An 18,077-nucleotide genomic window follows, 5' to 3' on the forward strand; every position below is an offset into this window, starting at 1 on the left:
TATCTATACGTGCATGATCAAGGTTTAATATATTTACATTTTTCTCTGTAATTATAACTAAAAGTCTTCTGAAGAGTAAAAGAGCCAGTCCGTATAAAGCATTCAGCATGGTGCCAGGAACTTAGGTCCTCTAAAACTACCAGCTCTTATTATCGACTGAGTAGTTGGATGATCCTCCTTTGAGAAGGAAATGTAAACTTATTTATGAAACATTTGCAGCTTAAATGAGATTCTTCTAAGCTGGAAGAACAAATAGATCCTCCCTCCCTCCTTCCTTTACTCCTTTTCTTGATTTCTTCACTTCCTCTGGCTCCTACTCAGAAAGCATTGCTTCTTGTTTTCTTTCATGGGCTGCGATTTGTTAGATTGTTTCTTTGAGGTTTGTTTGTTTTGTCTTGTTTTATTTTGTGTAGGAAGTAAGCTTTTGAATTCTTGAATGTCTAAAAATAGGCAACTGGCTACCTGGCTGTAACAAGTTCCCCTTAGAAGTGCCAGGTCCAGACTGGTTCAAGATTGAACTCCGCAGGGAATGAGATTTATTCCAAGGTTTATTAAATTTCTGGTTGTCACTCCCCCTCCTACTTCTGCTTAGGTCTTTTGCCCCGAAACAGTGGACCAAAGGGCAAAGATCTTAATCATGCAAGACTGGGACTCAAGACCTGGAACTCAGGAATACTTCCAATTTAGTGTTCATTCCCCAAACTAAGGCAGAACGGTGCCCTGTTTCAACAGGAAGTAGTCAGAACAGTCATCACCCCACTCCCTCAAAGATTTGGTGAAAATTGAAACAGGAGGGGGGACTGAAACAGAGCTCCAAAAAAAAAAAAAAAAAAAAAGGAAAAGAAACAGAGTTCTCCTGCTGAGTTTATGATTAACTTCTCCATACAAAACTTTATTCTCTTTCTTGTCATGCCCTGTTCCTCTCATGATTGAAGAGTATCAAAAAAAAGGTGGTGGGGGGGAATGAAACCAAGTAGGACCCTGAGGGGCCCTCCCTGATACATAAGCCTCTCTGTGTCCCCGTTTCTTATTTGTAGAAAAAGGCGTTCGTCTCCTAGGCCTTCCCCAAGTTCCAAAGAGCAGACTCAAGCGGTTACTAATTAGACACGTGAGGATGCAGAAACAAAAGAAAAGCAGTCAAGCAAGAGATGTACTGACAGCTTAAACAGTTCAGCAATAAAACAGTCACAGGGCTCCTCATGTCTCCTCAAGGGGTACACACAACAATCTGATGCTTTAAGTTGTTCTGCAGAAAAGAAGTCAGCCCCCCACCACCCCCCCGCTAACCTGGTGGAGGATGGTGACGGCAAGCTGACCACAAGCACAGACTCCTGACTGGTTGGAACCAGAAGGTTGATGATTCAGATTCCTCGGGAAACATCACTCTGTTACCGCAGCACCAACTAATCAGAAGAACGCCCGTGAGCCGACCACACTTCCTGTGACCTCCACGTCCCCCCCGCCCCATCTCTAATGTTGCTTTTAAAACCTCTTGCCTGAAAGCCGTCAGGGAGTTTCGGTCTTCCAAGCAAGACCTGCCAGTTCCCCTTGCTTGGTGCCCTGCAATACATGCTGTAAAATGGTCTTTTTTAGCCCTCACATTTGATGGACAGTTTGGCCAGCTTTCGAAGTCTAAGTTTCATTTTATCCCCTTAGAACTTTGAAGACATTTTGCCAATAGAATGCAAGATTCACAAGGGTAGGATTTTGGTCTGTTTGATTCTCTGACATATTCCAAGGACCTAAAATAGTGTCTAGCACACAGTATACACTCAATAAACATATTTGTTTCATTAGTGACTTGTCTTCTGATACTAGTATCGCTGAAAAGAAGTTGCATGATAGTCAGATTGTCATTCTTTTTAACTACTCCCCTCTTTGAAAGCTTTTAGGGTTTTCTTTCTGTTCTTCAGAGTTCTAAAATTTCACCAAGGTGTCTAGATGTGCTTTTGTTTGCTTGTTTTTCCTGCTCTGTAATTGATGGGCTTTGTTAATCCAAAAACTCTTTAGTGTAGATTTATTTCATTATTTTCTTGACTATTTCTTTTTCTCCATAGTCCCTCTACCATCTAGAATCACATTTAGAAAAATATTAGATTTCGTAGTACTAAATTCCACGTGTCTTAATTTTTTTCTCGTATTCTTTGTTATTTTACTTCCTATCTCCCAGGTAACCAACTTGATCTTTTTGTATGGCTATATTATTATTTAGCAATTCCACTGAAATTTTTATCTGTAGTTTCCAAGAACTCTTTCAGGTTCTCTGACTGTTACTTTTCATCACAAACTGTAATTGTCCTATGCATGCAATAGATTATAAATTCCTCTGATGACGCTAATTAGCATTTTATTGCTTTTATTGGAATTGTTTTAAATATTAATTTTCTTAAGTGGCTAATGTAGGTGTTAGCAATATGATTGATATGTGTGTAGGTGTAGATTAGGTTTTGAAAAATTCTCTTTAACTGCTTGGATTATCTTTTTTCCTTCAGCCTCCGTTATTTGTTTTTCCAAGGCTTTCCTTTAACATTGTTTTTTCTTACAAGTTTGATGTTCCCTGTTGTCCATTTATAGGAGTGAACGAAACAAACACCTTAATTTAGTGTAGGTAGCTTGTGGGTTTCCTTTTTAATTGTTTAGACTTGTTTTTCCAAGAAGCTTCTTCTCTTGAATAGAATGACAGCAGTTTTAGTGTTAGTAGGTGGGGTCTGTGGACAGGAAGGCTTCTCTGTAGGGTTTCCTGTGGGCAGAGAGCAGGCAAGCAGGCCGGGGAACCAGAGGTTTCCAGATGGAGCGGGGGAGGTGCATTTTAAGTCTGATTTAAGTACAGTGAACTCTGAGTTTGTTGTCAAAATCCAGAATTCCTTCATTGTCATGATCTTGTATACCTGAGGCCACAAAATCCTCACCAGGAACCCTCTCTGGCTGAGAGCTTGCTTTCTAGAGGGCAGTGGGGCTGGCTTTTAGCTTGAGGGCAGAAGTCTCAGCTGCCAGGCTCTGTTTGCCCAGGTCAGAGGAAAGGGGCCCGGCTGTCCCTAGGCACTGAGCCTGGGTTTTTAATGAGGCCACTTAGGATTGTCCCACGCCCATCGCTGTATTGTTGACTGTGAGCTCCCCTCTGGGGCCCCCTTAGGAAAACACATGCTCATTTCTTGTGCCCTGGCCTGCAGTGTCTGATACACTTTCTCTCAGTCCACCCATCTGTCTTCTGCCTTTCAGAAATTTCTCAGAACTTCTGGTCTGCTGATGGCACACTTTCTTGTTTCCTATTCCAGTTATTATCTCCTCTTTAAAGAATTTTTTTCTGTCACCCCGATGGCCATATGGGAGGTCGCAGAGGTAAATGCATGTGCTTCCTCTACCATTGTGTGTGTGTGTGTGTGTGTGTGTGTGTGTGTGTGTGTATTAATATGCATTTGAAAAGCAAATACAATAGCACATCTAGTTAATTCTTTTGAGGAAGATGGAGTCCAGTAAATTAACAGACTACGATCTCTGAATTCCTTCGTTGGTTCAAATGTTTTGCTCAGTGTATGCTTATTAAAAACCTTAATGTGGAACAACATGTCAGAAATTACAGTTATAAAGTCTGAAAATTAAAAAAAAAATAAAGTGGTATTTTAGAATTATTTTACAGAATTCTTTGTACACCAAAATGAGTATTTGGCCATTGTTGCTTTTCCAGTCCCCTCACCTCTGGCTTTAGACTTGAGTACCCCACCTCCACCGTAAGTCTGAAGCACTGCTTGCCAAGGCATTGTTTTAAGGACATTTCTGTAATAAGTGCTGTTCAACTCTTCTGTCCTCTGGCTTATCCACGTTATTTGGATTCTCCTGATTCAGATTGCTATCCTCAGAAATTTCTTAAGTGTTTGGGTTTCTTAAGGTTAGGACAAAATATTAAGACTAAGACAATCAAAAAACTCTTTATTAGAAAAAGCAGAATCCATATCTGAACAGAGCAATGTGCTTAACAGTAATAAATCTGGCAAACCTAGGCTCTACCATGCACTAACCCTGTACCCCGGGCAAATGATTTAAACTTTCTAAGCGCCACTTTTCTGAACTTGAAAATGACCATAATAAAAGTACTTACCTCAGAAGTTTTGGGAATTAAGATAATATACATAAATCCCTTAGCACAGTCCCTGACTTATTAGATGCCTACAATCATTATTAACATCCACAAATAATTCACATCTCTGTTACAGGGCAGTTCTGGAATAAACATCCAATTTCTTCTTGTTAAGATATTGCTAAAATGTAAGGAAACATTTCTTACTTTCCTGTTCCATCTTTAGGCATTTTTTTGGTAGCAAAATAAATATAACATAAAATTTACCATTTCAGTCATTTTTGAGTGTACAGTTCAGTAGCCATTGCCACCATCCATCTCCAGAACTCTTTTTATCTTTAAAAATGGAAGCTCTGTACCTATTAAATAATCATTCCTCATTTCCCATTCCCTTCATCCCTTGGCAACCAGCGTTCTGCATTCTGTCTCTATGACTTTGACTACTCCAGACACTGCAAATAAGTAGAATCATACAATATTTGTCCTTTTGGGACTAGCTTATTTCACTTAGTATAATGTCCTCAAGTTTCAGTGTAGCATGTGTTAGAATTTCATTCCTTTTAAAGACTGAATAATATTCCATTATTTGTATACACATTTTGTTTACCTGTTCGTCTGTCGATGGACACAGGTTGCTTTTTGGCTGTTGTGAGTAATGATGCTATGAACACGGGTGTACAAATCTCTTTTCAAATCTCTGCTGTCATTCCTCTTGGGTATAAACCCAGAAGTGAAAGCGTTGGGTCATATGGCCCCTGACTTTTTAATTCTTACTCTTCTCCTTTGGGGTACCATGCCAGTTTGCATTCCTGTATTGGAGGAGTTTATCAGTCAGTCACATACCAGATTTCTTTTCTTCTCTGTTTCATAGATAAAAATGCTGGTACCTCTTTTCAAAGAGGGGAGATGGGGTCCTTCTCCTCAGCTGGCACAGAGTCAACCTGTGCTGTTTCACCAGGATGACTCACCTGGCAGATCCACTCACCGGTTCCACAGGCTCCTCCGAGGACCAGGAGTCATTCTGAAGCCCTGTTCATTTATTTTTTCAGTTTTCAGTTTTATTAGGTAGAACTGTTACAATTTGACTGCACATATACAACATATTGCATGTAAATACGTATACAGAATATACTGCACATATCTTTTAAAATTTACATATATGTACTGTTCATTGTTACTGAGAATGTTTAGAGCTTTAGCTTTTTAAACTTACATAGTTATCAAAGGGATAAAGCCAACCACAAAATAAGAATTAATTCAAAAACATGCATACATCCCACTATTAACAGCAACATTCTTTATAATTGCCAAGATATGGGAGCATCCTAAGTGCACATCAACAGATGAATGGATAAAGAAGAGGCAGCATATATACGTAATGGACTTCAACTCAGCCATTTGTGGCCCTGAACCACTGTTTATTTGAGAGGGGAGCATCCTTTCAGCAAGCCACCAGAAACACTTCCACAAGGACTACCCTCAACTACTCTAGGAGTAAGGAAGTAACTAGGAGGCCTTCTACCTCTCCCTGAAAACTCACTGCCATTTAACAGTGCTTTCAACGGTATCCGGGTACCGGAAATGCACCAGATGTGTGCTAGGCAACAGGGGTGCAAGGGTTCGTGAGGGTTGGCCTCTCTGTTTAGCGGGGAGCTTGTAAGTCTTCCTCCATATCCCCTCAGAATAGAGTATAACCAGACTGTCTCACCCAAGGATGTTAAAAAATTTGTCAAAGAGTATTTTCATGTGCTTTGACAATGGTGGATCTTGGTATAGCAGGTTCTGTAATTGGACATGTTATAGCCCCTGTAAGGAAAAGAACACAAAGTTACAGATTCAAAATGAGATATAACGTTTTAGAAAGGATCAGAGCAAATGAAGGGGGCTCTCCTGAAACATAAAAACATAAGCTTTATTAACTTCACAGTAAGTCTGCTTCTGGATTTGAGTTATATTAAGAAGATCCTTTATCCTCGCCGTCTCTCCTTTAATAGTCCTACAATGTGCCTAAAGTTTCTGCCATGATTCTCATTCCACAGTTAAGAAATGAAAGAGTTTAGTGATATTGGAAATGTTTGGGTACCAGATAACACTTAAGCCTATCAGGCTTGGAGGATAAACAAGGTTTTTGTTTTTTTAAATGTTCATTGCAGAAAATTTGGAAAGGCACAAAGAGAAAAACAGATTCATCTATTAATTTTTCTACTGCCCAAGGATAATCATTCCCATCATTTTGGTATCTTCCCAGTCTATTTTATATTTCCTCAAATTTGTAACCTGCTCTTAAATTGATGATGATGATGATGATGATGGTGATGATGTTGCACAACAATACTCAGTAACATTTCCAAGTCATGCATTTCATCAATATATACTTAAACATTTAAAGAAATTTTTTCTTAAGAAAAGGAAAAATAAGACTTCCAAACACTATTGTTGAACTGATCCTCAAAGCTAGACAGATGGCTAGTACCAAAAAAAAAAAAAAGGCAGCTGCTGCCACCTAGAGGAAAATGCTAAAAAAGTACTGAAATGAGATTTTAAGATGATGTTTATTAAGCTGAGATTTCAAGGGGGCCAATTCTGTTGCTGTTTTTCTTCCTTTTGCCAATTTGGCTTTTCTCTCCTTTTAAAAAATTATTTATTTGAATAGGCAATAGCTTTACTAGCTTAACATTTTAAGTAACGAAATGGTGGACAGTGAAAAGTAGGTATTTTCCCATTCCCGCTGGCCTGACCATAGTTCCCGTCCATAGAAGTAGTCACTGTTGGCAATTCTTTGTGTATCGTTCTAGAAATTGTACATACATAAGATTCAGTGTCTGTGCATGTGAACATATGGATTCATATATTTAGTCCACTCCCCAAAGTAGTAGTGTATTGAACTCACTTCTCTCCACTTTGTTTCATTTTCATTATCTGGTTATTCATGTCAGCATATATTGTTTAGCTTTTTTTAGAGCTTGCATTGTTCTCCATTTGACCATGATCTCTTTCACCAGCCTTCAGCTGACAGATATTTAAATTGTCTCTGTTTTTCCTATTTCTTGTCTGGTGATGTAGTGAGGTTCTTTGTACATAAATCCTTGTACATGTGTCAAAAATATGTATAGGTTATAATCCTGGAAAGGAAATTATTGAGGCTTTTGATTTCTTATCCAGCTCTCTCTCCCCTTCCCTTCCTCCCCTTTTCCCAATATAATTATATCAGAATGTCTAGTTAAGTCGAAAGTCAGTGTTTACATAACTGACTGTCAAGTATTATTCACCACTGAACCAAGTAGTGTATTTCAATCATATCTTCTTGCTTAACCTTCTGCTTTTCCTGGCATTAACACTTGCTAATCACCCCTGGCCAAATTGCTTAGTTTTCTACATCCCATCACTATATTTTGACTTGGCAGACTTTTAGTAATAATTTTTGCCCAAGTTCTCAAACACATTAAATAATCTATCAGTTCTGTTTTTCTCCTTAAATGTCTCCCTTCCACACTTGCACAGGCCTCTGTTCTAGGGATGGTTGCTTGCCAGGTGCGATAAACATCTATCATCTGAGGACTTCCCCTCTGCCACTCTCCTGGGTGCATCCTCTGTTTTTTTCTGGTTCTAATGTCCTCCTCTGTCTTGTTTACTCCACATTGTGTTGTATTACTCTCTTTGGTAGTTTCCTCCTAAATGATGCAAGGTAGGCAGATTATTCAAGACTTGCATGTCTGAAAATGTCTGAAATGCCTTCTTTTCCCCTTACTTTTGGTGGGAGTTTGGCTGGATATAAAGTTTTCAGTTATGAGAAGTTTTATCTCAGAATTTTGAGGGTGTTGCCCTATTGTCTTCTAATAGTCTGTGTTGCTGTTTTAAAGGCTGAAGCCAGGCAGATTGCTGATCCAGGTACAAGGGGTAGCCTGTTTTTTCATTCAGGAAGCTTTTAGGATCTTTATTCCGGTGTTCTGAAATTTTAGCATGATGTGCCTTAGAGAGTGTGGCAGGGCCAAAAAGTATGCCTGCCTTCTACTGTGCAGAGGGCTTGTGAGAAAGCCCTTGCCTGGCCCTGTGGGACATCCCCCAGCCCCCTTGCCTCCAGGAAGAACCTTGTGATCCAGTTCTCTCCAACAGAAGGAATGTGGGTAGAAAGGATCACATGGTGGTGAGATCAGAGGAACTGACTGAGGTCAGGGAGGAGAGAAACACGGATACACCTCACTCTTGGCTGACCATTATGGAGCAAGTGTGGGGAGGGGGACCCAATGTCGCTTCTTACTTCCACTCAGCCTCCAGTTTCAGCCCCACTCCCCACTCCTGCCCCTGCGCGGTGCTTGGCGACCCTGTGCTGTCCTCTCTGGGAGAAATCACTCGATTATTTCTTTCACAACCTTTTCTCCAGGCTCCTATGTTTGCAATTTTCTCTACTCTGATAAGTAAATTGGCTCTCATTCATTCATTTTTTCCACCTTCTAAAAATTCATCAAAATTCTTTCCTGCTGTTCTCTTTGTCTTGATGAGTTACATCATTTTCTCTCCTTTAACTATAGCTTTGGTGCTGTTTGGGTGGATCCACAAGTGTTATTAGTTTCCTAGGGCTGCTAAGCCAATTACCATGAAATTGGTGACTAAAAACAACAAAAATATATTCTCTCACATTTCTGGAGGCCAGAAATCTGAAAATGGTTTCACTGGACTGAAATCAAGGTGAGTGAGGGAGGGCAGGGCCGCGTTGCCCTGTAGACTCTGGGGGAGAATCTGCCCCTGGCTCGTCCAGCTTTTGGTGGCTGCAAGCATTCCCTGGCTCATGGCTGCGTCACTCTGATCTGCACCCCTGCAGTCACACTGCGTTCCCTTGTGTCTGTGACACATCTCCCTATATCTCTCTCCAGTGAAGACGCTTGTTGTTGCATTTAGGGCCCACTCAGACAATTTAGGGTAATCCCTTTATTCCATGGGGCTTAACTTAATCACATCTGCAAAGTCTTTGTCATTTACAGTAACATTCATAGGTTCTGGGGATTAGGATGGGGACATATCTTTGGGAGCCATTATTTATCCTACCACAGGGAGGGAAGATAAAAGCATATGATCAGTCTATTGTTTTTAATGGAGATCCTTTCCATGTTTTCTTCTAGTACTTTTATTTCTATTTTGGGGGGCATGGGGGGAGGTAATTAGCTTTCTTTCTTTCTTTCTTTCTTTCTTTCTTTCTTTCTTTCTTTCTTTCTTTCTGTACTGGGGATCAAACCCAGGATGCCATGCATGCTGAGCTTGCACTCTGCCACTGAGCTATATACCCTCCCCACCCTCTTCTAGTACTTTTAGATTTTCTTTTATACATTTAGATCTTTGATCCAGTTGGAATTTGTTTCAAAATGGAGCGGCTCTATTATCCCAAACAGTAATTATTAAATGTTTATTCTTTCCGTTTTAGAGAGAAAACAAAGGTAGCTCACTCTTAAGAGGAATAAAAAATTAAAACGCTAACATTTATTTTACTGGAATCAGTTCAAGAGCATAAAAAAAAGAAAGCTAAAAAATAGATATAATTTTGGAGAAATTACCTCTGCTCACTTTGGATTCTGGAGAATGTGAGTGACGTGCGCCCACCCCCTAGGCATGGAGAACAGAAAGCCCCCTTCTGCAGTATCATTCCTCAGCTGATGGGAACACCCCAGCCTCAGGCAGCAGGATGGAATATTACAGGCATTAGCATTACTCCTACAGACTAACAGTGGGAGAATGGTGTGGGGCGGGGATGGATGTCCTCAGCTTCCTTCTGGCTTTTCAGCTTCACAAAGAACAACACACTTTGAGGCCTGCAAAGCCTGTCACTGCAGAGCATGTAGCTGGTGGTAAGAAGACAGAGCAAGCCTGGTCCCCAGTCAGACTTCCCAGGGACCACAGGCCTGGCTGTGCCCCCACCTAACCTGAACAAGTACAAAATATTCAAGCTTCACCCCATTTCAGACACACCCTGGGGCAAATAGCCCGTTGCCTCCTCTGGGCTTTCTGTGCAGGCTGCGAAGAAAGATTTTTCGATCTTGGCCTTCTTTTCACTTATTTAAGGACAATTTAGAGTAGACCAGGAATAATTGTTTTCTTGTTAAGCACTATAATTTAGCTCCTTTCTGGACTTTGTGTGTGTGAGTCACTTTTTGCGGCCGTGCCAGGAGATGCAAATAAAAGAATATTATTTCTGAAAACTTGAGATTTCAAGCTGAGTCTTTCATTTCTATTGGCTTGTTAGTTTTTGTCTTCATTGTGACATTCATTTCATTGAAGAATGACAGAATCTGAATCATGTTTTTGTTACAAGTGCTAATGCAACAAGCTCCTTCTCAGCTTCACATTATGTCTTTTGTATATGGGTCATTAGCTGTTGGCTTTCTTCTTCTCCACGTCCTCTTTCTCACTTACACATCTATTTCTGGGGTCCTAGATCTGTCTCTATGGGTGATATAAATTTTTGTGTGCGTTTTACATATATATATTTCTTTTACTTTTCTTACCTCTCAGTAACCCTCTTTATCAAAGTTTGACTATTTTATACTTGTCCAACACCTGATCTTCCTCCTTGTAATAGTACAAAAACTCCATCTAATTCTGTATCTTTCTTTTCAATGTGCTCAGTGAGTGAAGAAAGGAGGTAGTGAGTTGGAAGGGAGAATGAGCTGTGGACAAAGAAAGAAGAAAAGAAGAGGGAGGTATATAATAAGAGCTGGTGGCTCTTAAAGAAGATCTTGGGAAGAAATTTGAACCCAATATCAGAAAGCACATTTAATTTTGAACTGTATGGAATGCCTGGCACATGAACAAATGTCAGAACAGTAATAAAAAGTTAGGACCAGCAGGAATAAAAAGTTTCCTCACATCTCCTATTTTTAACCTTGGCTTTTTGTGAAAATCTTAGCAGAAAGCACAATTGCCTGGTTTACAAACTACTTATCTGTTTGTAAAAGTTGTTAAGGTGGGAGCAGAGATTTTAGAATCAAAAAGACTTGGTTTTAATTTTCAGCTTTGGTATGTGATCTTGGTCAAATTACGTAAAAGCTTTAGCTTTTTCGTAGTAACTTCATCTCCGGAGTGATAAAGGAGAAAATGTATGTAAAAACCTTAGTGCAGTGCTTGGCACTTTAACTGACCCAGAATGTCGATTAATTCATCTTGCAAATATTTATAATATGTTTGCTGTGTCTGCCGGGTCCTAAGGATGCTGTGGGGAATGGAACAGATAAGATCCCTGCCCTTACAGAGCTTACACTCTAGTGGAAAAGGCAGATAATAAACATGTAAGCAAATAAATAAAATGATTTATTTATTTATGTGGCCGGGAGCAGCAGAGAGGACCTATGTTAGCTGAGGAAGTCACAGAGGCTTCACCACAGCCTGAAAGATGAGAATGAGCCAGTGGACCCAAGTGTCGTTTCAGGCAGAAGACTCTGGATCCCTGGCTTAGAGACTGGGCTCCACTCGCTGTCAGAGGCCATCAGGGCAAGGTCCCCCCTAGCCTTCTTGTGGCCTTTCTATAGCCCTGCTCTGAGAATAGGCTTTGACTGGGCCTATGACTTTCCATCCTCATCGAGCTCCTTATCCAACTGAAATTCAGTGGTCAAACATTATAACCATCTCCTTAAACATACTCTAAACTGCCTGGTCCATCTCGTGGAACTTTACTCTCTTGGCGCAACCTAACCTTGTTAAATCCAGCTGTCCACCCTCCACTGCATCTGCACCCACTGAGTGTAGCCAAAGAGCAGCGTGCAACCTCATTGACTCATCTCATTTCACATTCCTGGAGGTCCTTGTGCAGCCTAGCCAATCATATGAGATTTCCTGGGACCTTCTCTTCTCCACTCTTGATGAAGAGAGGGGATGGCGCATATGATCCCTGCCCTCCCTCACCAGGCGGATAAGAGAGGGGCAGCCCTGGGAGTCCCAGCTCACTGAGTCCTGGGCCCCTTCCTGCCACTCTCTCTCCACCAACACCATGTCATCCCACTCCCCAAAGCCCAGCTCCCTTCTCTCTAGAAATGTATCCTTATTCAGTTAAACCCACAAATCCTGTTCAAAGAATCAAGGGGGCAGGTGACTCTTGGTAACTGACAGGAGCTTACATCAGAGGAGTAGCGGTACATAAGGTCATTTTAAATCAGTTGTCGCATTAATCTTGGGGTAATCATCAACTTCTGTCTCTGAGGTTTGCTATGATGATGATGCGTGGCGACCGTCTTAGACGTGGTAGAGTATTAGCGCATCCATGAACTCTAATCCAATATTTGTAATTCAGTCAATTTTATGAACATCACAATGGTCAAATTTTTCAGAAATTTTATGAGTCTGGTTATTAATTCGTCAATTAATTAGAATCGCAAGCCTTCTTTTTACACGTCTTTTGCTTTCTCTGCCTCTAGTGCATGCGTGTTCACCATAAAACCACACCCTTACGGCTTTAATTAGAATATAAAGGCTAGTTTTATAATTTTAAAATAACTATTAATCTTTTACTTCTAATCCAAAGAGTATCACAAATCCACCTCCATCCCATCTTGGTTCCTAAAGTTCAAAGTTTTGCACACTTGCAAAAACAAACCCTTGGTGTTCAAATTAAAATCAGACCGGTTTTCTTCCCATTTCACGTTGCTTTTCTCTGCTGTATAATCTATGAGTTCATCGTGGGGTTCATCACCTCCCCTCACTCCAGGTGACTAGAGACACAGCCCTGGCTGCTTGCCGAATGGGCTCTCAGGGGCTGGAATCCACAGTGGATTCCCAATTCAAATCCCCTCTTTGTGAGATTTCACAATCTGTCTAAGACTGTTTCCTTCCTACTCTGGCTCCATCTACTGGACAAAAATGACCGAAGCTGCCTACGTTTCTCCATTATGGCTTTGTTCACAATCTTCATATTAAGCAGAACTCTAATACATCTTCCCTTAACATTGTACGTGAATTTGACTCTGTCAAGTTCTATTCCTGGACAGAAGGAGTTTAAGTGGTTTTTGATCATACCTGCTGGACACATTTTCTTCCTTGGAGGAAAGTTGCAGTGTTCTTAAGAGCAACTAATGACTTTGGTTAGTGGGGGCTTATGGAAGCTAGAATCTTCCATTCATTTTCACTGATCCTCAGGTACTGCTTTCAATGTGCAAAAGTTCCCTTTCTGGAAGATCTTCCATTGATCATTGTCACCTCTACTAGAACCACAGGGACTGACCTGGGTCTTGGGTTCTGAGGGAACATGTTGCTTATACAGATTTCCAGTCACTTCGCCCTCCTTATCTCAGGGAAATCTGGTCTACCAGGTTATCTACGTATTTCTAACACCACTTGGAACCGCATTTCTGGCTGTTTCACTTTACTTGTACTCTCAAGTCCAAGGATAAATATCTTTAGTTCATTAATTCTTTCAACTAATATTTATTGAATATCTACTATGGTCAAAACATTGATTTACTTAAACTCAACTATTTACTATACTCTTATTGGGAGTGTATTAAAGTTGCTACCCTCCTGAAGAGTATATTCTAGGAGGTGGGGGGAGGGTGAGCATGAAGGCAGACAATATAAGTAAGTAAACATAAAGACTGTCAGATGACCAGTAAGTGCTATAAAAAACAATAAAGCAAGGGAAGGAGATGAGGGGTGAGGGGTAGGCGGTTGTTATTTTATGATTTGCCAAGGCCTCACTAAAAATATAACATTTGAAAAGACACCCAAAGAAAGTGAGGGAGTGAGGCATGTGGTTTTCAGGGGGAAAAGCATTTCAGATAGAAGAAACAGCAAGTATAAGGCCCTGAGGTAGAAAGCCTGAAACAGGAAATAAGATCAGATGGGAGCAGATCGTGGGGGATCTTGTAAGCCATTGTAAAGCTCTTACTTCTGCATGGAATGAAATGGGAAGCCATCTGAGTATTTTGAGCAGAGGTATGACATGATCTGACTTAAATTTTTAATAAAATTGGTGTTGAAAAGAAACTACAAGGATAGCAAATGCAGAAGCAGAGGAATAAGCTACGGGGATATTGCCACAGTCCAGGCAAGAAGTGATGGTGGCTCGCTACCAGGGAGGTAGCAGCTGAAGCATAAGAAGTAGGCTAATTTTAACAGATCCTAAGGATAGAGCTGACAAATTTGCTGACGGATTGATTACATGGGGGATGGAAGAGTGATGGCTGTGAGGTTTTTAGCCTAAGAAAACCAGAGGAGAGAGTTTCCATTAGTTGAGTCAGAGAAGACAATGGGAAGAGAACATTTTTCTCGTGGAGGATGATTCAGAAATCAGTTATCTCATTTAGCATATGTTAATTTGAGAGCCCTTTTAGACAGTCAAGTAAAGATGTCAGGTAGGTAGTTGGAAAATCAGATTTGGAATTCAGGCTACTGGCCTGAGCTGAAGATACAAATGTATACTTCAGCAGCATATAGGTGTAGAGATGTATTTTTACAGCCAAGAGTCTCCATAAGATCCCCCAGCAGAAGGAGGGCAAATAAAAAGTTTGAGGACTGATCCCAAGGGTGCTCCAATATTTAGAGTTGGGGACATGAGGACAAACCAGTAAAGAAGACTGAGAGGGAGTAGAACCAAGAAATGTATCTTTAACAGCCACATGTAAATCAATGAACTTAAAACACCCCCTCACAGCACACACAAAAATAAACTCAAAATGGTTTAAAAACTTAAGAATAAGACATGACACCATAAAACTCCTAAAAGAGAACATAGGTAAACATTCTCTGACATAAATCATAGCAATGTCTTCTTAGGTCAGTCTCCCAAGGCAAAAGAAATAAAAGAAAAAATGAACAAATGGAACCTAATCAAAGATAAGTTTTTGCTCAGCAAAGGAAACCAGAAACAAACAAAAAGATAACCTACAGAATGGGAGAAAATATTTGCCAATGATGCAACCGACAAGGGCTTAATTTCCAAAATATATAAACAGCTCATACAGCTCAATATCAAACAAACAAACAAACAAACAACCCAATCAAAAAATGGGCAGAAAGATCTAAATAGACATTTCTTCAAAGAAGACATGCAGATGGCCAACAGGCACATGAAAAGATGCTCAACATTGCTAATTATCAGGGGAATGCAAATTGAAACCATAGTGAGACATCACCTCATTCCTGACAGAATAACCATCATCAAAACATCTGTAAGTAATAAATGCTGGAGAGGGTGTGGAGAAAAAGGAATCTTCCTACATTGTTGGTGGGAATGTAGTTTGGTGCAGCCACTATGGAAAACAGTATGGAGGTTCCTTAAAGAACTAAAAACAGACTTACCATGTGATCCAGCAATCCTACTCCTGGGCATGTATCTGGAGAGAACTCTAATTTGAAGAGACACATGCACCTCAATGTTCATAGCAGCACTATTTACAATACTCAAGACATGGAAGCAACTTAAATGTCCATTGACAGATGATTGCATAAAGAAGATGTGACACACAAACACACACACACACACACACACACACAATGGAATACTACTCTACCATAAAGAAGAATGAAATAATGCCATTTGCAGAAACATGGATGGACCTAGAGATTATCATACTAAGTGAAGTAAGTCAGAGAAAGAATATTATATGATATCACTTATATGTGAAATCTAAAAAATGATACAAATGAGCTATTTACAAAATAGAAACAGACTCACAGACATAGAAAACAAACTTATGGTTACCAAAGGGGAAGGGGGTGAATAAATTAGGAGTTTGGGAGTAACAGACACAAACTACTGCAGATAAAGTGGATAAGGAATAAGGATTTACTGTACAGCACAGGGAACTATATTCAATAACTTGTAACAACCTATAATGGAAAAGAATCTGAAAAAGAATATATAAGTATAGCTGAATCACTTTGCTATACACCAGCTAATACAACACTGTAAATCGACTATACGTCAATTAAAAAAAAAATGTGTCCTTAAAGATGAGGGGAAGAAGCATTTGTAGAGGGAAAGAATAGTTGGCATGACAAATGCCACTGATGGATCAAAAAGAGGACTGAAAATTGACCATGACATTCACCATGTGGAAATCATTGATGACCTTGACTCAGGCGATCTCAGGGAAGTGATGAAGTGGAAGGCTGACTTTAATGGTTTAAAAACAGAATGGGAGGAGACAAATGGAACATAGAATACACATAACTCTCCTGAGGAGTTTTTCTGTAAAGAGGGACAGAGAAATAAAACAGTAGCTGGAAAGGGATGTGTTTTTAAACCAAATCCATAGAGGTATTTTACATACAATAAAATGCTTAAAATTTAAGTATATTTTTCTGTGAGTTTTGACAAATGTCTACAAACTAGTAACCACCATGGCAATCAGCGTACAGGACACTTGCTTCATCCTAGAAAGCATCCTCACACTTCTTGCTATCAGCACTTCCTCATCCTCAAACCCAGGCAACCACTGATCGCGTTTCCATTACTATAGATTCTGCCAGTTCTGGACTTAATATCATGGCATCATACGATATGAAATTGTTACTGAAGGCAGGTTCGTGTACCTGCCACACCATGAAGTCAAAAAAACATTGAAATTTGGAGCAGAGAAAGGTTTATTGCAGATCCGAGCAAGGAGGACAGGGTGGCTCATGTCCAAGAAAATCCCAAACTCCCTGAAGGGTTTCAGCAAAACATATTTAAAGGCCAGTTAAAGGACGGGGCTGTTGCAGGGTGCGTGATCAGCTCAGGCACAATTCTCTGGTTGATGTTGCGGTAACCAGGTCAACACCATCAACCTCCAGGTGCCAGAAGGTCTGGAGGCTACACGCTTTCGATCATCAAGTAGTTCATTTCTTCCCTTTGGTGGTGGCTTTTAGCATCAGAAAAACCCAGAACATATACATGAGATACTATTATCTGGGTACTTCAGAGAGGAGCTACAGCAGAGGATATGGGTGGGGGTGTCCTGATCCTGGAAGGCCTCACAGGTCCTGCTTGGTTACACAATCTTTTGAATCTTGAGACTCATCCTTACTGCTGTGTTTATTAGCAGATTATTCCTTTTTTATTGCTGACTTATATTCTATGGTTGGACATACATGATTTGGTTATCTACTTGCTGATGGGACACTGAAGTTGTTTATAAATTATATAAATATATGTATTTATAATGTATATATGAGTATAGTAGACACAGAGGCAAATAAAAGATTTTTAACCATGTGTGGTGATGGATGTTAACTAATTTAGTGATAATTTTGCAAAATATCTGGTAGCGAGCCTCTGACAGCGAGTGGAGCCCAGTCCTTAAGCCAACTATAGAATCATGTTATATACCTGAATGTTAATTTCTTCACATTTTTGTAATACAAAGATATTTTATTGAATTCTGCATGACCACTTTAAGATGATTTGTGAACATGTAAACATTTATGTATACTATATCATTATATGTAAGTAATATACACCATTTATATGTGGATAATCCATTATATCATTTATGTATAAATAATTTTTATATAATTATATTTACATGTATTATATATATTTAATTTTGTCTGGATTAACTTGGTCTTTTTATGTGAGGAAAATCTTTTCTAAACTACCACTTAGATGTCAAGGAATATAATGTTAGCACACACAAAATAATTAGTATTTATTTATACTCTGTGGTAATAGATAATAGATACTATGATGAAAATGAATTAAAATCTGATTGCATACAAGAAATGTTTTTGCTTTTCTTTCATCCAAATATATCAGGCCATTCTCCTTTCTTTTGTGTACAAAGGCTCATGTTGACTGAGCAAGCCAAAGTAGAAGAACTACTCGAATGAGTTAAAGGAAAACCAAGTGCATTGAATCTCTGGATTATATAGCCATGGAAGGGATATGAGATCTTTAAGTGAGAAAAGTAGATTGAGTTCTTGACTCACCACTTGTAAACTATGTGTCCTTGGGCAAGATACTCAAACATTCCCCTGAATTCCAGTTTTTCATTGTAAAATAAAAGCAGTAACAGCGATAATGTAATAGGGAAGAACACATCTGACT

The 18,077-nt window shown here is 39.7% G+C and overlaps 1 long non-coding RNA gene across 1 annotated transcript in view; it reads left to right on the top strand.

Annotated features, from left to right (window-relative positions):
- The window catches only part of LOC123612586 (uncharacterized), a 29,388-nt gene extending 11,897 nt beyond the window's left edge, over positions 1-17,491 (top strand). The window contains exon 4 of the long non-coding RNA XR_012503735.1: positions 593-17,491. This is a non-coding gene — a long non-coding RNA (uncharacterized LOC123612586). The remainder of the gene's footprint in view (positions 1-592) is intronic.
- The last annotated feature ends 586 nt before the right edge of the window (positions 17,492-18,077 follow it).

The sequence above is a fragment of the Camelus bactrianus genome, chromosome 33, assembly GCF_048773025.1.
Source record: "Camelus bactrianus isolate YW-2024 breed Bactrian camel chromosome 33, ASM4877302v1, whole genome shotgun sequence".
Classification (NCBI taxonomy): Eukaryota; Metazoa; Chordata; class Mammalia; order Artiodactyla; family Camelidae; genus Camelus; species Camelus bactrianus.